The sequence below is a fragment of the Anas acuta genome, chromosome 3 (assembly GCF_963932015.1).
Source record: "Anas acuta chromosome 3, bAnaAcu1.1, whole genome shotgun sequence".
NCBI classification, from domain to species: Eukaryota; Metazoa; Chordata; class Aves; order Anseriformes; family Anatidae; genus Anas; species Anas acuta.
The window spans coordinates 8,074,552-8,087,986 of record NC_088981.1 but is presented as its reverse complement, the minus strand read 5'-3'; the positions used below and the strand labels follow the sequence as shown (position 1 = coordinate 8,087,986).

The 13,435-nt window shown below is 47.6% G+C and overlaps 1 long non-coding RNA gene across 17 annotated transcripts in view; it reads right to left on the bottom strand.

The window, feature by feature from the left end:
• Positions 1 to 13,435, bottom strand: part of LOC137853322 (uncharacterized) — a 35,636-nt gene that overhangs the window by 7,724 nt on the left and 14,477 nt on the right. For 8 of the 17 annotated variants that reach the window (XR_011094390.1, XR_011094378.1, XR_011094383.1 and 5 more), the window contains 7 exons: positions 12,058 to 12,954; positions 8,160 to 9,598; positions 7,316 to 7,757; positions 4,645 to 5,585; positions 4,010 to 4,101; positions 3,127 to 3,193; positions 819 to 974 (listed from right to left, as the gene is read on the bottom strand). This is a non-coding gene — a long non-coding RNA (uncharacterized lncRNA). Of the gene's footprint in view, positions 1 to 818; positions 975 to 3,126; positions 3,194 to 4,009; positions 4,102 to 4,352; positions 5,586 to 7,270; positions 7,758 to 7,912; positions 8,045 to 8,159; positions 9,599 to 12,057; positions 12,955 to 13,435 lie in introns of all 17 variants that reach the window. The other 9 variants (XR_011094391.1, XR_011094380.1, XR_011094385.1 and 6 more) reach the window with 9 other exon arrangements.

The window sequence follows — 13,435 nt, the reverse complement described above, 5'->3', positions numbered from 1 at the left end:
AACAGAAAAACATCACCTCACTGACAAACATCTCAGCCCGTAGGTACCTGGATTCAGCTTGGAAACTGATGTGGGAATGAGGCCGAGCACACAGTGCTGTGTTTTACACGCTGCAGTTGTCTGTAGGAACACTGACCTAGAGAGCTCTGCAAAGCAGGGCTGAGCATTTGTAACCCCATCTTACAAAAAACTGTGAGCCATCAAGGCTACAACTGTTAAAATGAAATCAAAGCCTGCAAATAGGCACTTTAAGTAAGATTTTGGCAGATCTTTGGCCCTTTGGTTAAAAACTGCAATCCCTGAGCTCCGTGCTCCCATTCAACTGCTGCCTAGCCCTGGAAGTGCCTGAACTTGCCCACTGCATCCTGATTCGTGTCTCAGCCTCCAGAGGCTGCTATCTCACTCCCAGTTGTGACCAGAGCTGCTCCAGTCCCAACATCTCTGCTGTCATGCACCTGAGCACCACCAGGTCCTGGTGTCACTGCCCAGGTCTGGCAGTGCTGTCCCCATCTCCAGCCTGGGAGCCAGAGCGGGTAAAAAAGTGGTGATGAGAGATCCCAAGAAGTGCTCCTGCAGCAGCCCAAGGAAGCTCCTGATCTAGGTCCTGCCCTGCAAGGTGCGGGGAGCTCTCCAGCAGCCCCCTGAGCACCCAGGTGCCCTGCGGGGAGCAAGGCACCGAGTCCCAGGCTGGGTGAGCATGAACAGGAGCACAACCCGTGCTGTGGCAAGGACACCAGGCGTTCAGCAGCTACGAGGCCTTTCTTGAATGAAGGCCGAAGTGTTTTAGAGCAGACATTTACAGCAGAGCCTTCAGTTACCTTTGAGCCACCCTCCCTTGCAGGTGCTTTGTGGGGTCAGTGTCTCAGACGATGCCAGCCCAGGCTTGGGTCGGCGGTGTCTTTTGCCGCTTTTTCTCGTATAACTGAAGCTGGAGGTAGAGCTCTGCTTCTGAAATCCTGCATCCATTTCTCCTCCTGTCGTGGGAACAGGGTGGATTCAGACAAGCAATAAAACACACTGAGTGCTTGTGGTAATAAGTGCTGAGCCCCAGCTCCCCCCACGCCGTAATCCTCTGCAGTTTTCTCTGGGGCTAGTGCTTATTTACCTGCTTCCAAAATTCTTAGCCTGACAACTAACGATGCATTAATCACTGTCAGAGTGGGATCTTTGTTTTTGCTCTTCTGCAGGCATCTGTCAGGATCACAAAAGATTAATTACCACAGCAGGCTGGGTGCAGGAACACGGAGACTCCCTCTGCATGCACGTTCTTCACTGGATGCCCCGCATCCCCTTTGGCAGCCACTCTGGTCTGCAGAAAAGTGCACCCCTTCTCCCAGCTCTTTCCACCAGCCAGAGCAGAGCCATCCCTCCTGATTTCTAGCTCCCCCTGCTTTCATTCCACTTCAGGAGCTGGCTGTCTCCTGAAGACGTGGGTCTTTTTTCAGCCTTACAAGCAGCACTAAGAAAATCATCAAAATCCTTCCCTGCCACAGCACCCTGCTCTCTTCTTCATTACAAGAAATGAGCCCAGCAGCAGTCTCGGGGAGACATTTAAGCTCCACCACAGCAGCTGAAGCTTCAGCCCTTGTTACCTCATCATTCAGAAGAGCCCTGGAAATCCAAAACACCCATTTTATTTTGCACCCAGGAGCCTGGACCCAGATGTCCATGGGGAACTGACACTGCAAGGTGGAGGGATGTGAGGGTTTGCCTGCACGCTCCTCCAGAGCAGATGCAGTTTGTGCCAACAGTTAAGTTGTCCCCTACAACATGGGTACCTGTTACCAAATGTAGAAGGAAGTAAGCCTTGTCTAAAGCATCTAAAGTAAGAATAAATAAAAATTGTTTCGTTTTACTCAAATGCAAGCCACTTCCATAGAGAGGGGTGAGGGAAACCCTGCCTCGGCTGCCCTATGCTGCTGAGCACTGCCTGAGGAAGCCTCTTTTTTTTCCCCTGCCATAAATGTTTCTGTGCATGATTCAGCAGCCGTCTACAAAAAGCAATTTGGAAGATGAATGAGTTCACTAGGACAGGGAAGAACTGCGAGAGAACATCTCTCTGGGCAAGAGGAGATGTTTCAGCAGATGCACCTCTCGTTCAGGGTTTGGATGGTTTGGGACCTGTCCGGCCCTAGGAGGAGCAGGAGGGATGGGGACCCTCACACAAGGCAGGATTGCCACCTCCACAGAGTGCTGCCCATTTACCTCCTCCCATCCCCTGCAAGCCACAGCAGATTTGTGTCAAGGCAAAGCACCTTCCCTCCAGCAAAGGGGCCCAAAGCAGCACCTTGCTCCAGGTTGCCCATGCTTATTTTGTGCAGGGACTGAAAATCACAACATGCCCTAAGGTGTGGTTTCAGGACAACCCTGCAGAGGCTAAATGCTCCAGGTTTGGCTGAAGCAGGATGTGCCAGAGCAGCCCTCCTGCTCCCCTGGCCCATAACAGACACGAGGCTGCTCTCATCTCTTTGTTTTATCACATCACAGTTGGAGAAATCGTGCAAACCCCTCCTAATTTTTGGCTGTAACAGGCCCATTGTTGCATCTTGGCATCTGGACCCAGCTTGCTTCTTAGGAGTTTTCAATAATAAAAAAGCTTTCCGAGATAGGGAGATAATTGATTAAGTAACCACTTGCAAATAGTTAACCAGGGAAGAGTCAAAACATGCATCCCAAAGCTCCTCTTAGGTATGAGGAATGGGGTTTAGCCATGGCTTGGAACTGCACATCTTTCAGAGCATTCCCTGCTCTTTATCTCACCCTTGCAATCAGACAAATACAGATAATTGTGCTGGGGCAAATTCTGCTGCTCTTAGTGCCAGACTGGGCTTGGCCTTTATCTGGGTTTCTGTGGCAAAGATGTGGCAAGCCGTAGGCACTTTTTAGAAATGCCAGCTCCAGCGGTCATGTTACGCTCTTACTTCAGCACACTTTGAGTTCCCAGCCTCTCTGATGGCTGAAAAAGGTTCAGAGAAGATTAAAATTCAAAGCATGAAAGCGCAAGCACCAAAAGGCCCCGGCAAAAGTTATTACCCATCACCTCTGGGGATGCCTAAGGCAGTTTCGCCATTTCTGGGGATTTGCTTAATGGATTTTGAAAGCCTGGATCACACACAGTCCTCTTACTTTTTCTTAAACAGGTCCCAGGTTCTGGAGCTGCTTCAGTTCTCGTTCCTCTCTCTGTGGTAAAAGCCTGAGAAGCAGGAATAGACGAAATCAGGCAAACAAAATCAAGCAGCAAACAAGATCTAGCATTTTGCATATAGTGCAACAGTTTTGTTCTACCAATCCTTGAGCGCTTGGGCCCATTTACAGAGGGAGAAGGCTGGGCACAGCCAGTGCAATATAATTATACTGCTTCCGATACAAGTTGAAAGTGTATATGAATGCCTTTTCCCTTGGGGAGATTTAGCTTCTACCTCCTTCCCAGAGACAAATCTAAAGCAGGAAAAGAGTTCTTACTCCCAGACTGGAATTCTCTAATCATTACACTGCTGGAGATTTGAATGTTCAATTTGCACTAGGAAATTGCCTCCTGTCAAGAAACTCGAGAAATTTCTGTAATCCCAGCAGTGTGAGGGATCCTCATGTCCGCTGCCCTTCAAATACTTTCTGTCCAGAGCTTTTCAGCCCGCTGTGCTGCTTATAAACACCCGAGAAAGCAGTTGAGTCTTCTTAGAGCTTTACTTCTTACATACTTATGAATTTTAATTGATTTTCCTGATTCCAGCTGTCTCAGCAGAAGGACGGAGCTACACTGACCCACACTTCTCTCTCCCCAATGGCAAGTCTATTTGTGGCCCTGCACAGTGTCGGAAATAAACTGCTTTTCTTGGAGAGAACCACTGGCAAGCATCAGGCTCGCTACAGAGGGCACAGCAGTCTCAAAGAGACTCGTTTCAACTCGGATTTCAAAGTCCTCACCAAGGGGTTTGGAGGGTTGGAAATGCTCCTGGGAGTGGTGGTGAGGGGAAGAAGAGGCAGGAAGTAAAAAAGTAAGATTCCTCACCCCATTCTGTGCTTGGAAAACAGTCCTTTGGGGTCTGCCTGCTCCCTTCCATCATATTTTTTCTTATAGCTGGAAATCTCACTAGTGCAGCACTGAGAATATTTTAAACGACTCATTAATGTTTGCATACATATGCCAGATGCTTTCTTTTTTTTAATAAACAAACAAACAGAAACCTCAAACACCCTCTGAGAGATGGAACATTTTCCCTCCAGTGAAGAACAGACTGACTGCTTGTGCAAGAGAGTGGAAGAAGGTAAAAAAAAAACACCCCCACACATACACTGCCACCACCACCCTCCCCCAGTAAATAACTAAATAAATAAACAAGCAGAGAAAACACTTTATGGACATTTCTTCTCCCCTTCTGATCCCTTCCCCTGCCACACTGGTTATCCAGTCTCTGGGGAGGTGAGGAGGAACTGAGAGAAGTCATAGCTGCTTATTTCCTCCACAACACCTACACAGAGCATGGACTGGTGGCTTTGGACCACCTTAGCTGCACGTAGCTGGTGGGATGCTGCATTAATCCAGCTGCTGAGATCGTTGATGGGTTATTCATCAGCACATCTGCCCGTGGAGGAACCCCCATCTCAGTACCTGAGGCCACCCCAGAGATTGTTTCAATAACTTACGAATGAGGCTTCCTAAGCAATTTAGGTGCTTTTGGTAATTTTATCCCAAACCCTTTTTCTTCTGATATTTTGCTCAATTCACTGGGAAATGAAGCACTGTGATTTCCCAGTCCTGGCAGTCTTCAACTTCACCACGAAGTTCACCATGAAAACTGCAGAGTTACACAAGGGATGCCTGGGATAACCAGTAGGTGTGCAGAAATGGGCCTCGGCAGAGCTGTCCAAGAGCTCAGACACAAAACTGCAGGAAGGTGGTACCAGCAAGAAGTGATCTCCCCATGTTTGCTCCGCCAGCTTTTCTCCAACGCATCAGCTCTCATGCGCCAAGGAAATGACCGCAGCTCCGTATACACACAGTCTTTGTTGTAGAGAAGTGTTCATACACGCTGAGCTGGTTCTACATCAGCAATCACCATAAAATATTAACTGAAAAAGTGAAGAGTATATTCCTTTTTATGTCTTATGCAAAGGCAACAGCTACTGAAAGCAAGAGGGATTCAGGCGAGCGCTCCACAAGATGTGACTGGAATATGTTTCTTCTGAAGTCCTCTAATCAGAAATAGTAATATATTCCTTTTTTCCCCCCTAAGACTTGGAAATCACATTTTAGCGCCTGCCACAGGACTGTCAGGATCAGCATTTCATGAAGCCATTCAGCCTTTATCAACATTCAACAGCATTGTAACTCAGGAATAATTAATGTAATATTAACATAGAGTTATCACGACAGGTAAGAACGTACGCGCTCAACATCAGATTCATTTAGCATTTACTGCAATAATGTGATCAGCATGGAGTCATTTAACAGAAATGTCAGCTTCAGCAGGATGTCTCGAGGCAGTCAAGAGCATCTCCAAGGCGTACCTCTTGCTGTATGTACCAGCCTCAAGCTCTCCAGAGTGCTCCTTCTGAGGGCCGTCTTGGGAAGCTGCACCATGACTCTGTGTCAAAACAAAACAAAACAAAAAAAGAAACAATTTGGTAAAACCCACTGTGCTGGGGTATATAACATGTATCTTTATTTCTACTCATGAACTATAGCAGGTAAATCATACATACAGAATATTTAGGAAGGACTGTAGTCTATAGAGAGTCTGTAGAGCTCTATTTGTGCATTTATATAAGCATACTGATGGGAAAGTAGCTAAAATTCAATTTGTATATCCATTCTCTCAAATGGGGGAACATGCTGTGGCTTTTGTAGAAATTGTTTCTTGACTTAAAAGTGGATACAAAATTATTTACACTACTATGCTGCTATATACACATGTATTTATGTATATAAATATAAATTCAGTGAAAGGTTTTGCTTCATAACAAAGGAAGAGAGATAAGCTGCTTTTCCTCGTATCTGGGAAGGATTTACTGTCTTTCAGAACAACCAGGTTCAGCAGTTGGGGTCCTGATTCCTGCATTTCTGTTCCCAGGAGTACTCCTGTGCAGCCAAAAGGAAAAGGAGCCTGTCTGAAGGGTTTCACTGCTCAGAACTGCAGTAAATGTCTAGTGGGATTTGCAAACACAGCAAGGCTGCTACCTTATGCTGATATTAGCAGGAGCAAGGTGCCCAGGCACGCTGAAAAATCCCTGCAGCTACTCGAGTCTCACTTGTAACAGCACGGTGCCTGTGACAGACCGCCTGGAGCCAGGACCCCACTGAATTTCAGTGGAGCTGGGACACCTGGATCTAGTAAAACCCTGCAGCCGTGAGCACTGGCAGTGCTGGAGCTCACACCCCCAGCTGTATCCGTGCTGCAGCCTGGTTCTTCCATCCAGCTCATTTTCCTCGAGCTGCCATGCCTGCTCCAAAACCGGAGTACAAAGAACAGGGAACAACGAACACACACAGAGAAGTAAAAACCTCTGCTCAGCACGATAAGCCCCAAAGGCCAGATTCTGTACCATCAATCACAGAGCTGACATAGGGAGCGTGCAGTGGAAGGGGTGACGGATCAAGCCTGACTCAGGAGACACTCCTCATGCTACCCTGACTGCCTGAAGCAGCGGTGACACCACCTACTGCAGTCTCCTTGCAATCCATGGGGCTTTAACAGCGTGTCAAACATGTCTTGCACGAGCACCACGTCTGTCTTTATGTATTTTTTTTTTTAATAGCTCTTCCCACAAATAAAACCTGAGGCTCGAAATTATGCCTAGGTGTAGTTCCAACACACTGCCTTTCCCTGAGGCACCAGCGAAGAAGGCTGGTTGCAGTGGAGACACTTGTACACGAGAACGTCTCACTGCAGGGCTGGGAGCAGGCAAATCAGCCTCTGCAGCCTCAGACAACACGCTGCAGCTGAGTCCCACCACTTTTCGGAGAGTGCCATGCTTGTTTGACTGCGTACAGACCGAGTGCTATAGAAAAATGTAAATATTTTTATGGCCTTGCTTGCTTAAAAGCCTACGAGGATGGCTGGCTAAGTGGAAAGGAATGCTGTGCACACACAGCAGAACAAATTTAATGAAAGACAGAACCCAGAGGTATTCTTTAACCCAGAGACGGAGTGCTTTGCACTGTTAAACAGCGCTTGTTTAGTGCGCCACAAAGAGAGCATTAAAGTCTAGATAACGCAATTAATAATGAACTCTCCAACACAAAGTACTGTCCTCATCAGCATGACCTCACCCTCTTCGTGCACAGAACACAGGCTGGCTTTACAGAGCTACTCACTTGTCTTGTCTTGCATTTGAGAAACCGGCCAAGTGCCCGCTCCACTCCGTGCTGCTGGATGGGGACGGTGCAGGTGGAGCCAGGCTCCTCTCCAAGGTGCACGGGGGAAGGACAAGGGGCAAAGAGAACGAGATAGAAGACAGGAAAATCCACTTGGATATTAGGAACAGTGTTCTCACTCTGAGAGCGGTCAAACATCAGAGCGTGGTGCAGAGAGACTGTGGGTTCCCTGTTCTTGGAGATACACAAGCATCAACCAGGCACAGCCCTGAGCAACTTCATTCGGTTGGCCCTGTGCTCACCAAGGACTGGATGAGGTACATGCAGGGTACTTCCAGCCTCTGTTATTCTACAGTTCTTTGGTTATCCCCCAAAGGGCACTTTTGAATGAGGTATTTGTCACTGTCTCTTTTCTCGCCTGCCTCCCATGTCAGTGCATCACCTGGGGAACATGATGGTGTGAATACCCACTTAACAACAACAACGAAAAAAAGGCAAAAAACTCATAAAACAGTCAACAAAAACCCTGAGCTGAGGTCTCCGAGCTGGCACAACTGAGTGTCTCCAGTAACCACAGGTGAGACCTCTCAGAGTCACCTCTCTTATCCAAGCCCCTGCCTGGTGAGAAGCACAGCCCCCGGCTGCTTGCTACCAGGCCGGCAGGAAAATCGCTGCCTGTCAACAGCGCATGTCAGCAGCAAGATCGCAGGCAGCCAGCATCACCATCAGCTGACAAAAAAAAAAATAAAAAAAAAAATCAAAGGCAGCCTAGATCCCCCTCGCCCTGCTCCGTCTTTCAACACCATGTTCAAATCAGCTCCGAGAGCAGTCATGTTCCACTTACTTTATGGCTCCGTGTCCCTTCAGATGTTACCGTCTCAGCGAGGCATGGTCTCTGTCGTGGGGATCTCCCGTCCAACCCGCTGGGATACAGCTCCAGGGAGGCCAGGAGAACTACACAAGGTGTAAAAACTTCTGGAAGGGAGCCTAGACGCAATACTGAAGACGACATAGGAGAGGTAAGCCCTGCAAAAAGCTTGGCAGCATCCTAATGCAGTTAATTTTTTTAAATACATTTATTTATTTTTCGTCATCAGTGATTATGAAGCTCGTGTTTAACCTGGGGGGGGGGGGGGGGGGGGAAATGAAACAAAGACTTGTGGATGGATAAAAGCCCATCTAAAATATTAGAGCCATTGTTACGGCTGAACATTACAACCATGTCAAATTGTTTCTTCAAATATAAACGCCGCAATTATGCTAAATGCAAGGTTGCTGCTTCCCATTTAACGAGCCCCTGGCCTTCCCTGCATGCTGGGAAAAAAAACAAAAAAAAAAAAAACAAGTAGACAAGGTTTAGCTGGGCCAGGTCAAAAACACAAATTTCTCAAGTCCTGTGTCAGCTTAATCTAAATTGCACAGCACGTGGTCTCTGCCCGCTCGGGGACATCTTCCCCTCGATGCTGGGGCTCACACTGATGTCTTGCTGCCTGTTCAGACCCCGTTCTTCGAATTCATCTTATCCCCACGGTTCCCTGCTGCCTTTCCCCCTGGCTCCTCCTGCAGCCCCTGCCTGGACCCTCGCTGCCTTGAGGCACCAGGGATGCTGATCCTCTCCCCTCTGTCACCACCCTCAGCCTCTCTGCTCACTGAACAGGGATGTGAATTTGTCTTGCTCTTGGATGCATTTGGGGCATCTTGCCTTGAGTCTGAATTGAGAGGCTTCAGCAAAGCTGAGCACAGCTGCAGCAGTGACCCAGGGAGCTGTGAAGGGGCCCGTGGTCTTGTAACAGCACAACTGGAGAGGGTTTCCATTGGGCTTTTACGTGGCCTCGTTCCCCTTCTCCTGCTGTTTCTGGCTCCAGTTCCAGCCGCATGCGAACAATGCGCCCTGTGTGCATGTTTCCCATTTGGCGCACAACCTTGTAAAACATTTTTAATATGTGACTTACAGTGGTTCTGGCTTGGGCTGAAACTGTTAGCCTCCAAAACTCAGCAAGGGTAGACTGGTACAAAGCATTCAGAGGGAAAGGCAGGAGCAGGCAGGCAGGGTGAAGGCTCTCAGGCCACTGGCAGCCCCAGCACTACGAGAAGCAATAAGCAAAGAGATTGTTCCTCCCTCCGCCAGCGTTAGCTCCACATCATCCCTGCTTCCAGAAGTGACATCTCCTGGCAGTAAGCAATGCTGATGGCCGCTCATTTTGACATCAAAAGCAGAAGCAACCAAAAGTTACCGCAGTGTCTGAGCCAGATCCGTTTATGACATTTTCTTCCCCCAGAAAACTGCAAGAAAAAAATAAATTACTACTGGAATCACATAAGGAATGGAGAAAACAATGACATTATGCTTAAACTGGATGGTGTGTATGTGATAATTTTATAGCAGGAATGTATTTTAAAGGGAATTTTCATGAAAAGCAACGTCTAGTTTACAAGCCCCAGGCAGCCCCGTTTGTCATCATTCGAAGTCCTTAAATGATCTCTCCAAATGCTCGAGTAACTACACCAGGCACAGCACCCTGTTCGAATTCCAGTTTCTTATTAGACTTCAATAAAGTCTCAACTGGAAAAGATAACATAAACTTCCTGTCCTAAAAACTGCTGCCACATGCCGTGAAGGCAGCAGGGGAACGAGGCAGTGCTGTGCCGTGTGTCTGACCAGCAGATGCAGCACTTGAATCTCCCTCACGGTGAAAGGCATTACGAAATGGAAGACTGCTCCGATTTGATTTTACGTACATATATTACGAGACGATGTAATCTCCACTTTGAGTGCTGACAAAACACACTTAATCACCTCTTTGAGGAGTTTTACAGAGTTGTTGCTGCAGTGTGAAGTGCAGAGAAACGTTTCAGAGCCTAGCCAGGATGTTTTCTTCACAGGTTGAAGCACACGAGACAAGTGCAGAAGCCTGACAGGCTCCCCAGACACTGCTCTATGAAGAGTCATTGGGGGAGGTTCTTAAAATAACCCATCAGCTCGAGGATCTTGAGTTTGATCCCTGTTTCAAGCTGCTTTATACCACAGTTCTGTCAAGGAAATGAGCACTAAATGATGCCTAAAAAGCATTTAGGCAGCACCTGAGTGTGTCAGGTCTCTGGCACCCGTTGGGATGTGCCTGCTGGGCGCTCCCCAAGGGGACACCCATGATCGCAGCCACTGTCTGTGACTCCCACCTGATGCCCTGTTCCCAGTTGTGCCCAGACCACCGAGCTCACTCACTCTGCTCAAGGTTTCAAACCTCATTAAGACAGCCCACTAATTATAATTTCCCTTCATACGAAGCCTGCACCTCTCTCCTCTGCCTAGAAACGCTGCGTTCCTCAGCTGCACCTATCTGCAGTGGCTGAGCTGACGGAAGGCTCCTCGAGGCACTTTGGAAGGGAAAAGGGTCACCCAGCTGCTACCCGAACCCCTGGAGCTCTGAGGCTAGAAAGGATTTGGGGTAGAAACGTTGGGGCTGCCTGACTGTAACCGGGGCTGGAGTTGCATCAGACACTGCAAATGTGCTTTGGCCACAAAAGGTGAATGGAGATGCCAGAAAAAGCTTGGAGGTCTCATTTTGTCTTTTTTTTTTGGTAAGAGTTTTCCTTTAGTTCAGCCATTTCATCTGTCTAAGCCAATTCAGTGAAGTAGCTCCCCCCCTCAGCTCCTGGGAACCACAAAGGGCAGCCCACGGCTCGCTGAAGAACGACATCTCTTTTGGCATATTGATTACCGATACTGCCACTGCACTGCACATGCCAAAACGGGTTTCTGAGAACAGCAGGACTCAGAAATAAAGCACTTCGGTTCAGCAGGCATATTTTCTAGTTACACTTCAAACAGACTGTGCGAAAGTTCTTCATTATTCCCCTCCTGGTTTTCCCTTCTCCAGACCCAAATGCTAGTATTGAGTTTAAAACCTCCACAAAACACGTTTCCATGCGTTTTGCTGCTCTCTTAAATGAGCTTTTCAACCACACTCTGGCAATAGCCTAAATACTCACTGATGGCTTCACAAAAGCAGAGGAAAGAAGCCTTCTTTCTCTTATCTCCACATAAACATTTTTGCTTCAAAGCTAGCCAACAGCCTGAACGAGAGATGAGGGCGCACAAAATGATGTAAATAAGTGCAGCTCATATCAACCAACTGCAAGAGCTGAGCAAGAAGTGAGAGCGCTGTGTGTGTACGTGCGTATGTGCACAGGCAATAATATAGGAAAAAATTTCACTGCAGAACTGGTCTGACACTTCCAGATGCTAGGTTACTAGAAGCGAGGTCGGTTGTGCAAACATTTTTTGCCCTCCCTGAACATTTACCTTACACTAGAGCCTCACATTTCAGAATCACATGCTACTTTTTCCATTCCAGACAATTCAGTGCTTAGCAGGGGTGGCACTAACCGAATAAAAAAAAATATATTCAACATTTGATTCTCATCATTCATGGTGTTGGCTCACACCTTACGTACCGTGCATGGTTCCAGCACTTCCCTGAAGGCACAACTACTCATTTTCCATATGGCCCTCAGTGAGATGCCTACTCCTATAGATCCTGACTGCTCACAAGCTCGAATAACAAACCACACAGCTCCCTGGTGAAACAAATAATGGTATTTATTCTTATTTAGGAGATGAAGTGGCAAGAGAGATGGCCAGATGTGCCCCCTTACGCTAGCATCTAATGTTTTTTTAGAGGCTGCCTCTTCAGAGGCAACTGCATCCTTGCCAGGGAGGGAAGGCTCAGTGAGGTCTTTACCTGGTGACGAGGTGGCCTTTTTCTCTCAGGAGCTGATGCTGGTGATTCTCACGCAGTCATCTTCACCTGGGCTGCACCCAGCTCTCTACCTCCCCAGGACCTTCCTGCTGATCAAACGAAGCCCCTGCAACCTCAGCACGTGGAGGAACTGAGAGGACAGCAGCCTGTGTGTGCCCTCCAGATTCTGTCCGAGCTGCCTGTCATTAAGCAAAATGCTGATCCCAACCCACAAAGCCACCAGTGCACCGGGCTCGATTAGCTCTGCAGCTGTCTTGCCCAGGACACTTAAAAAATGCTTGCCGCCCCCACCCCTTATTTCCTAGGAGCAGGCAGATCAGCTCTTCTGCCTTCAGATTTGACTTAAGCAGAACTCAATTGTCCTCAGGGAGCCCTGGAAGAGCTGGCTCAGCTCCAACTGCTACCAAAATCGGGAGTCCCTTTTTTTTCCTTTGTACTCATGAATTTTGAGTCATGTCCCAACACGGCTCTGCATTTCCCCTTTGCCACGGAGTCACACTTCTTCACCGAGGCTTTTTTAGCTAGAAGTTTAGTTAGGACAGAGCAGGCTCCACTGTTCCCGAGTTGGCAGGAAACAACAGTCCCCAGACATTAACATGATGGACATGTCGACACAGGGAAACGTATGGTACCAATTAAGACAGTATCAACAATTATGCAGAACACAGTTGAGTGGATTAATTTGTTGCCTGGAGTAAAGGCTGCCAGTACGGAGCTGGCTGTCAAGAGACACACTTTCATCTCGCATGCTGCCTTGTGCCAAGTAGTATGAAGCCCATGTGCACTACGGATGATCGCCAGGTTTTCTTTTTCCACCAGCAGTGTTGAGCAGGGAAGCAGCAACCAATTAATGTCTCTATGTGCTGCTTCCTCTCTTCCCTGATTTAAAAAAATGGAAAAAAATCCCCAAATGACCATTTTTCCCATAACGCTAAAAGAAGAAGTACAAAGGAGCTGGAAGAAGATGGTGCTTTTCTTGCTCAAAAAGGTTTTCTTTTGCTGAGGGGCTTACATGATAACTCATTTGTCAAATACACTTTTCTTCTCAGTTCTCTCAGCAGAGAGAAGAGAAATGGTTAAGGCGTGTGTGACTTCTTTCCAACTTGCTATTTTTACACTGACCAGAAGGATACTTACACATGCTCTCTCTCCCGCTTCCCACACATCCTTTGCCAAAGAAGATGCAAGATTAGCTCTAAAAAGTTGTGGCTAAGGTCTCCTGCCTTATCAAGTACCTTCTAGAGGATAAGTCAAAACACCTTAATTCTTACAGGTTTGTAGCAGCAAGCAGCTGAGTTTTGCAAAAATCAGCACGTTTGCCAAATGCTTCATAAGTCTACGGCTGTCAGAGTATTAAACA